At 41.6% G+C, this 9,583-nt stretch overlaps 1 long non-coding RNA gene across 1 annotated transcript; it reads right to left on the reverse strand.

Annotated features, from left to right (window-relative positions):
- Positions 1 to 7,706: 7,706 nt before the first annotated feature.
- On the reverse strand, positions 7,707 to 9,340 carry LOC141784337 (uncharacterized). The gene is made up of 3 exons (XR_012597434.1): positions 9,158 to 9,340; positions 8,782 to 8,957; positions 7,707 to 8,643 (listed from the first exon to the last, which is right to left on the reverse strand). It is a non-coding gene; the product is annotated as an uncharacterized LOC141784337 (long non-coding RNA).
- Between the last annotated feature and the right edge of the window lie 243 nt (positions 9,341 to 9,583).

Raw genomic sequence — 9,583 nt, forward strand, 5'->3', positions numbered from 1 at the left:
TCATGTTGAAAAAAAAGTCTGGTTTCAACACACAGCCTTGGCTCTGAATTTCAGCAGGTAAATACTGTGGCTCGAACCGAGCCACCAGAACAGGGTAAACCCTCACACACCCAGGGGGCGGATCATACTCAGGCACAGATCAGACGGGGGGGGTAGTAGTATGTTGCGTAGTGTACGCAGTTAGCGTAAGAAAGCAGTGTGATACCAACAGTAGCAATGGCTGAAAAACAGCCCAAAAGAAAAAGGACAGAGGAGCATAAAATGAAAAAGAAGGTCTATGACCATAATAGAGGGAAGACCCGGGTCAACATTGGTGTGGCTTTCTGACAGTGGAGAACTCCACGGTTTAACAGAGCTGAAAATGGACGCTGATGTTGCCGTCTTTCTGCTGGACAGGTTAGCAAGATTAACTTTGTGGTGCTTCACATAACAGTAACAGCCGTCAGGCATTTATCTTATTGTCTAATCTGCCAAAATGTACTGTTGTTGTGATGTTATCAATTATGGCAGTCGAGTTGTGGCAACTGTTGTCAGACGAGTCAGGGTTACCTTAGCTTTGCAGCTTAGCAGTGTGCTAACCCAGAGTCAGCGTCAGACAAAATTAAACAGGGGGCGTTATGACAGGTGCAGGGGGGCACAAATAATTGTTCATTACTGGATTCACAACTGTTGTGTAAAGTAAAACTTGAAAAAAAAGTAAACTAAAAAAGTAAAGTAAAAAGAAAAAAAGTAAAAAAAAGTAAAAAAACTAAAAGTAAAGTAAAGCTAAAAGCTTGTATAAGATTACAAACCAAGAGTTACTATGAAATGCTTTTATGTATTTTATGTATATTTTACTTATTTATTTAACAGTGACCCCACATTATATTAAGCAGACTTCATGGGCTCTAACACTGCGCAGAGGGTGCAAGCCTGGCGCACCCTGCGCAGTGTTATTTTTGTGCGGCGCATCTCCGTGCGCTGCCAGTTTGACAATTCGGTAGACCGTCTTCGCAGAGATGGGTGTGAAGGCGCACCAGGGAGACTTGAAGGCGCACCAGGGGGAGGTGTCAGCAGATTCATGTTGGCGCAGTGACTATTTCGTGTCAAAAACAGTGCAGACCAGAAAACTGTACCTTACTTGCCACCTAGGGTTGAGAATCGAGAACCGGTTCCTGTAGAGAACAGGTTCCGTGTGTTTCAATTCCGTGGAATCGTTTGGCAGTTTATCTAGCGATTCTCTTATCGATTCCAACCAGCACGGATCTCACGTAACTTACGCAAGTTACGCATACTCAAGTCCAGAAAGCACTTACATCATTAAGATACGCCGGTTCAGCAGCACGTGCATTGCAGCTGTAAACAGCAATGGCGCCCTCCAGATTCAAACGCTTCAAAGTTTGGCTTCACTTCATAAAGAAAGATGGCAACAAGGCGATTTGCAGTCATTGCAAAGTGGATATAACAGCGTCGGGAGGTTACACGACTAACATGCAGAAACATTTGCGCACACAACATGCAATAATGTTAAACGAGTGTTGTGTTTTTGACGCGCTTCGGACTGATGGAGCTCAGCCCAGCGGCAGTAGTCAAGCTATGATCACCTCTGCGGTCACTACGGAAGGTAACTCTGTTAAGTAACTATCCCACTGCATTTTGCTTCTTTGTAAAACATGCTATAACATTAACGCTTAGTATTACACGAATGCCTTCTGCATTACATTTAGGAGATGACCTTGACGAGAGAGAGAGTCTGGCTGGCTCAGAGGCTGGCAGCACTCGCTCCTGCTCACTACTTGCTCTAGCTTCTCCTTTCGTTGAGGCAGGCAAAAGTGAAATGCCCCAGGCCAGGGTACACGAATGTCACCGAGCAGTCACTAAGTTTGTTGTGAAAGGCTTGCACCCATTTGCTACAGTAGATGCCCCTGAATTTCGGTAGGTGAATGTACTCAATTGTGGAGGAAATATTAAATTTAGCCGATATGACTTGGGACAATTAGAGGACTTCCACGTTAACAAGATTTTCCACTCATTCATTTTCATTATATATTTTCTAGGGAGATGACCAAGATTCTCAACCCAAAGTACAAAGCCCCAAACAGAGAGAGCTTAACTAACCACTTGATCCCTGCTTGGTATGCTGTTGAAAAGGGAAATCTGATCTCTGAGCTGAAACAAGTGTCAAAGGCAGCCATCACTGCTGATGGAGGGAAGGCTGTGAAGATGGAAGATGGAGAGGGGGAAGATGGAGAGGAAGACTCTGTAAGGTTAACTTATTTATTTGTGATTACCACTAGATAATGATGTTATGTAATGGATTATTGAGTGATATGCTTCATGTTCATTTAATTTCAGGCAATGCCACCTCTAGTGAAGCAGAAAAAGACAGCCTTGGCGGAACTCTTTGAAGATGAGGACAACGAGCTGCAGTCATTTCAAAAATTGCAGCCCGTTCTTTCCCTGGCCCAGAGAGTGGATCAGGAGATCCAGCTGTACAGAAGCTTGCCCTCCATCCCCTGCAAGGATAGTGCCACAAATGTGGTGGTGGAACAAGGAAGATACTCTGCCCCTGCTGTCTGGACTGGCTGAACGCTTTCTGTGTGTGCAGGCTTCTTCCACCCCGTCTGAGAGGGTGTTCTCCACTGCTGGAGACACTATAAGTCCAGAAAGATCACGTATGCTTCCTGAAAAAGCAACATGCTTATTTTTCTGCAAAAGAATTGTTAATTTTTCATAGTGCTCGGAGATTTGCACTATGCACTGTTCCATTGTATTTTTGAGTACTTAGTGAGCTCATATATTTTTGTTGAGTTTACTGTTCAATTTTACATGTTCTATGAAGGATAAAAGATCGCTAGCTAGCGGCTAACATTAGCAACGTGTATTCTCCATCCTTGGTGTGTGTGTATGCGGCTAAAAAAGGCACCATCCTGCTCTGCTTGTAATTACACATTCAGGCATGTTACTCTGGTTCCTAAGATATTGTGGTTTAATCATTAATAATCTCAATGTACCGCAGCGCACACACACACACACACACACACACACACACACACACACACACACACACACACACACACACACACACACACATACAAACACACACACACACACACACACACACACACACTCAGACAGAAGGAATTGTCATGCCAAGAAACCTCCCTCCAGCTGCAACATGACACTCCTCTGCAAAAACAGTCTAAATGTAAAAACATCAGTGTGTGTTTGCTGTGTGTGTGTGTGTGTGTGTGTGTGTGTGTGTGTGTGTATTCTTTCCTGACACAAACAGCAAATACACACACACGTTTCACAGAGCAGTCCATTTTCACACTGACAGATTGTAATCCTGCGCAGAAATCACACACACACACACACACACACACACACACACACACACACACACAAAGATCTGAAGGCTGTTCCCTGCAAGCATTGCATTGTGCTCTTACAGATTTCCTGAATGTGTGTGCGTGTGTGTGTGTGTGCGTGTGTGTGTGTGTGTGTGTGTGTGTGTGGCAACTCAGGGACAGGAGGGAAAGGAGGAGGAGGAGGAAGAGGAGCAATAAGTGAACCAGCCATGAATGTGGAGAAACCAGATTCAGATTCTTCATGTGTGTTCCCACATAAGGCTGGTCAAACTGGTTTGATTACTAATTCAGCTGGTGTTTGTTCAGAGATCCTGTGAGATAAAAACTCTGACCGACTGACGTCAACTTTCCCTCAGCTCTCTGCAGGGGGCACTCTTCTACTTTGTTTAGCCAACAGAGACTTGTTCTCTCTTGTGCCTTTCACGTGTAACTCCTCCTACTCCTCTTTTCAGCTCTGGTTCATATCTGAAGGTATGAAGTTAAATTTTCATATTTTCATACTGTTGATTTGATTGTTTTTGTTTATTATTGTTCCAAATAAAAGAATCAATTCTAATTACAGAAATTTACAACTCATTGCTTTGAGAACGTAGGTCACACCATGAAACAGACATCATTATGAAGTAAATTAGACAATACGTACGTCACAATTTTAATCAAGTTGTAAAGTGTGAGCAATCACTTTCCCTGTAATTCACTCAGTGCTCCCCTTCAAACACTTTCGACCGACTGACTAAATGTATACGTGACAGACTGTATGACTGACTGACTCGAAGAACGGATCACTGATCGACCTACCGACCGACCGACTAACCAAATGACTTAATGAATGTGTGACTGACTAACTGATTGACTGTAGAACTGTATGTATGACTGACTGACCGATCTACCGCCCAATCAACTGACTTGATGAATGTGTGACTAACTGTCTGTAGAACTGAATGTATGACTGACTGACTGACTGACCAGCTGAAAGACAGATGAACTGACTGATTGACTGACTCAATAATTTTTTGACTGAATGCATGACTGACTGAATTAATTACTGACTTCATGTTTGACTGATTGACTGAATGTTTGACGGACTGACTAAATATATGACTGTCTCACTGACTGACTAACCATCTTACTGACTGATCAACTGACTTCATGTTTGACTGACTAAACGGCTGACAAAATGACAGATGAAATGTATGGCTGACTGATTGACTGAACTAACCAACTTACTGAATGTATGACTGACTAACCAGCTTACTGACTGACAAACTGACTGACTGACCAACCGAACCACTGACCAACCAAACCACTGACCAAATGACAGACTGAATGTATGACTGACTGATTGACTAGCAGACTGACAGACTGAATTTATGACTGGTAGTAAATAAAGACAATCTGAAATTGTGAGGGAAAGAGAAGGGGGAATTCAGGGATGACTCCAAATCAACACCCAAAAAGTCTGATTGCCCTATAAAGAACAATAATAGGAGATAAAATGAAAGTCAAAAGTAAGATATTAATGTTTAAATCAAAATATAAAATCAAAACTATAACATAAACATTAGGTGAAAAGTTAAAAAGTTGAAACAAGGCTAGTAATTGTTGAATTTATGAAGCTGTAGATCAAAACACACACACACACACACACACACACACACACACACACACACACACACACACACACACACACACACACACACACACACACACACACATATATCTATCTGTCTCTCTCTAACCCCAACACAGTCGAGGCAGATGTCTGTCTAATGCTACCCTCACATTATAAGACTTTGAAAAGATTTGGAAAAGACTCCTAGAAACTTTCAGCTCACACCTGCTCACATCTAAAGACCAGTTTTAGTCTCACCCTAGTCTCAGACTGAGATTTTACCAAGACTGTGAATCTTGCAGGATCACTGTTTACAAGACTACAACCAGATTCCTTTAGGTCTTTTTTCCCATCATGCTTTGTTTTCCCCCATCATGCTCCTAGTAGAAACTTACAAAATGGAGGAGAAGCAGCTTTTGGCTACAGCTACTCTAGTGTGTGCAGTGTTTTGTGCTGAAAAGAACAACAAAAACAAGAGAAAAAGACGCCACAGAATATGGGCAAGGCCCTGGTTATATGGACGGGGACAACAAGGTCTGTCTGTCCTTCAAAAGGAACTGGAGGTGAGTTATGACAACATTGCTAACTAACTATTGCCATCTGGAATAATCAGTTAGAATAACTTCAACATATTGCCAATGTAGACCTCACATATATACTATAACACTGACATAATATCTTAAATATGTTGTCTTGACAAAGGTTATCAAAAAGCATAAACCCTTTTTTTCCTCTACTTTTGCCATTTTACATCAGGCGAATGACAGAGCTGGATTTAAAGAATTGCTACGCATGACATCCAAGGACTTTGACTTTTTATTAGAACGAGTACAACCACTAATAACAAAGCAAAACACCCGTTTTCGGATTGCCATCAGTGCAAGGGAGCGACTGTCTGTGACGCTGAGATTTTTGGCCACAGGTTTGTATGACAGACATAACCAGTGCTTATGTAGAAAGGGTAACACCTTCCTGTATTTACCCCAGCCTCCCAAAATTTAATGGGACACAGAGAAATTACCAATGTGTGCTCTCCAGCCAACCCCAGATAAGACTCACAGTGAAATGATAGAAATTTACAATGTACATGTAAAAACAGTTCTGGAATGTAGAAAAGGGCAATGTTAGGAAACAATGCATGGTTACATTTCATTTTAGAAAGCAAAAAAAAAAAAAAAAATAGAAACATAAAAACATAATTTCATCGCATTTCAAGATGTATAATTTTTTCAAATGCCAATGTGGTCTTTTTTTATTTTTCTTCTATCTATGAAATAAAATTACTATTATACTCTTTTCAATATAAACATGACCATAAGTTTTTTTAAAGGGGTGCACAAACTTTCAAATGTAATTCTGCATGTCTCACTTTGCTCTGTTACAGTTAAATTATGAGTCTTACATCTCTATACTATTTCCATTCAAGGTGAAACCTTTAAATCCCTGGGGTTCCAATACCGCATGGGAGCCACAACTGTTTCAGAGATCATTCTCTCAACATGTGAGGCTCTCTATGAGGTCATGAAGGAGGATTTCCTCAAGGTGAAACAATAACACTTAACATCTGTAATCTTACAGTAGGCAATACCCATATGAAAATGAAATATCATCACCAATTAAAGTGTACTTGTTTTGTTTCGTAGACACCAACATCAGAGGCTGCCTGGAAAGCTATTGCTGCGGACTTCTTTGAGAAGTGGCAGTACCCAAATTGCCTCGGTGCACTGGATGGCAAACATATCTATATACAGCCCCCTGGTCATTCAGGCAGCACATTTCGCAACTACAAAGGTCGCTTTTCTGTGATATTAATGGCAGTTGTGGATGCACATTATAAATTTGTGTATGTGAGTGTAGGGGCCCAAGGCAGACTGTCAGATGGAGGTCTGTTTGCCCACTCTGACCTCCACAGAGCAATGGAAGCAGGCCTTCTTAATGTACCCCCACCAGAACCCCTGCCTAACACAGACATTGTCATGCCGTACATGCTTGTTGCAGATGATGCGTTCCCCCTACGCACTGACCTCCAGAAGCCATTTTCACACCGACAGTTGGACCATGACCAGAGAATCTATAACTACAGGTTGTCGAGGGCTAGGCGGGTTGTGGAAAACGCATTTGGCATTCTTGCCAATAGGCGCCGGGTCTTCAGAACAACCATCAATCTAGATCCTGACAAGGTAGTCAAAATTACACTTGCCTCATGTGTGACCCACAATTTCTTGAGAGCACACAGATCAGAGCCCTATGTGCCACTTGCCTTGACTGACCGAGAGACTGATGACCATGTATTTATCCCTGGATCCTGGAGGCAAGAAGGCCAAGGGGCTTTCCATGATCTGGCAAACAACAGAGCACGTAATCCAACACAAAGGGCTAAAGAACTGAGGGAAATGATGAAGGACTATTTTAACTCACCAGAAGGCCAAGTACCATGGCAGGAGCACCATATATAATGTGTGCAAAAATATGATGCGATATCCCTGACTGCCTGTTTTCCCACATTAAAGTCTGTTTCTTGGCAGTATCTACATATGGACACAAATTTCATTAATGTGGAAATACTGTAAATTTTTGTGCTCAAGTCTGTCTTTCTAATTAAAATAGAAAAATTAGACTGACTTAACTCTACTGGTGTAATGTACAGGTATTGGTTACATTACCAGTTTCCCTTTTTTTATTGTACATATCAGTTCAAAAAAGAAGCAAATACTTTGTGAAAAGTTGTTTGTTTTTTTCTTTATTCAAAGTAGAAAAGGCACTTCCACATCAGGGCATAACTCTGCAAACACAGACTTCAGTTTTTGAAACCAAAACTTTAAAAGGACATTCTTAGTAAAGTGTCATTTTCACAAAACAATACACTAAAAATGAATTAAAATACCAGCTTATTTAGCCACAGCTGTCAGGTGAAGTGCAAAAAAATTAGTCTGAAACAGTATTTCAGCATTGAAAGTGCATTAACAGCACTATTTAAACGTGTGCATCATGTGTAATATACACATCAGAAAAAAAAAATTAGATACAAAAAACACCTGAAATGTAAACAAAATGAGTATTGTGACTCATTCAAGCTCAAACGAATCTAAATGTTTTCAGTGTCTTCAAGCAGTTGCATGAAACTTGACTGTCCTTGAGGCAGACTGTGTGTGTGCTGATGTGATGGTTGTATTGTCTGAGGATGTTTTTGAGGCTGGACTTGACTATGATGCTGACTTTGAGTCAAGTATTGAGGTTGTGACCTGTATTGTTCCCTGCCCATTAGTTGCTGCTGATCTGCTTCTTGAAAATCATACAGTATAGTCATAACTTTTTTTTTTTGCTCTTGTTTTTAAAGTTGGGTCCTTGATGTGACAGACCTCAAATGCAACCTGTCGTCCAAAGCTTGACTCTTCTTCTACTTTATCTGCATTGAAGCCTCTGGCACTTTTGGACATTTCTTTTAGCAATTCAAGTTTCTCAAGCTCAATGTCATTTTCACTGGCACGTCTTGCCTTTTTTTTTGAATGGCTGGCAGACTCTTGGCTCTGATGCTGGTGGGCTTGAGGACCTTGATGAGCCTGGTGTACAAGGCCTGAGCAGAGACTCTGTTGTGTCTTTGTCCAGAGTGGAATACTCCTCCATAGGAGAGGACATCTCATCAGCCACTGTCCACTATGTGTCTGTCTCACTGTCTTCAGTCTGTTGGATAAGATTGTCAACATGTATTTAGTATGTAAGTGGTACTTTCTATACACAGTTGGTAACTTACAAACATTACCAAAAGTGAGTATATAAGAAATACATAGAGGATATATATCTGTTTATCTAAATACTCACAACAAGGCTGGTCTCTGTGTTGCGGGGGATGACAAATGGCTTGAGAAAGTCCATACTTCTTAAGATCCACTTCTGTTTTGAAGTGAGGGGCTTTTCCCCACTTCCACTTGGCCGAGGTCGTAGGAGTCGGCTAAACTGTGTCCTCAGAGAAAGACTTCTTGTTTTCACCTCAGCAACTGACACGTAAATTGGGTTGCATCAGCGAAGGTCACGTGTTTATTTTCTTTGTATTAAATTAAGTGTACACATTCCCTTACTTCTCGCTGTCTTTTATTAGTGCGTATTGTAATGTAACGCCACAAGCTAACATGTGCTAACATAGCAAGGCATGGCGTTGAATACAGCGGTAGCATGTTAGTATAGCTAGCGCACTTACCGGGCATTTGCAGGGCTTCTGCAATCTCGGTCCATTTCTTTTCCTTTTCCACTCTGTCGTGGTATGTGCGAGAGTTGATGTCAAACAGGCAGGGCTGCTCTGCCCATAACTCCACCATTCGCTCCTCTTTTTCTACGGTCCATTTTCTCCGTCGCTCCTCCATTGCTTCCATTCCTTCATATCTGCCTGGTTTCCTGTTTACGCTTTCGTCAGAGCTCATCTATTGGTTGTTGATTGTGTGACGTCACTGCGACTTCCGATAATATCAAACATGTTTGATACCATCGCAAACCAAAGACTGGGAAAAGACTGACATGAAACAGCGCAGATTACTATCTCACACTAAACGATCGAGAGCACGTGCGCGCGCCACGACTGCAGTAAAACTCCAAGATTTATTAAAGATTTTCAGGTTTTAGTCTGAGA

Source organism: Halichoeres trimaculatus, unplaced genomic scaffold (assembly GCF_033239565.1).
Source record: "Halichoeres trimaculatus isolate MK-OKI-2021-1 unplaced genomic scaffold, fHalTri1.1 fHalTri1_scaffold_22, whole genome shotgun sequence".
NCBI lineage: Eukaryota > Metazoa > Chordata > Actinopteri > Labriformes > Labridae > Halichoeres > Halichoeres trimaculatus.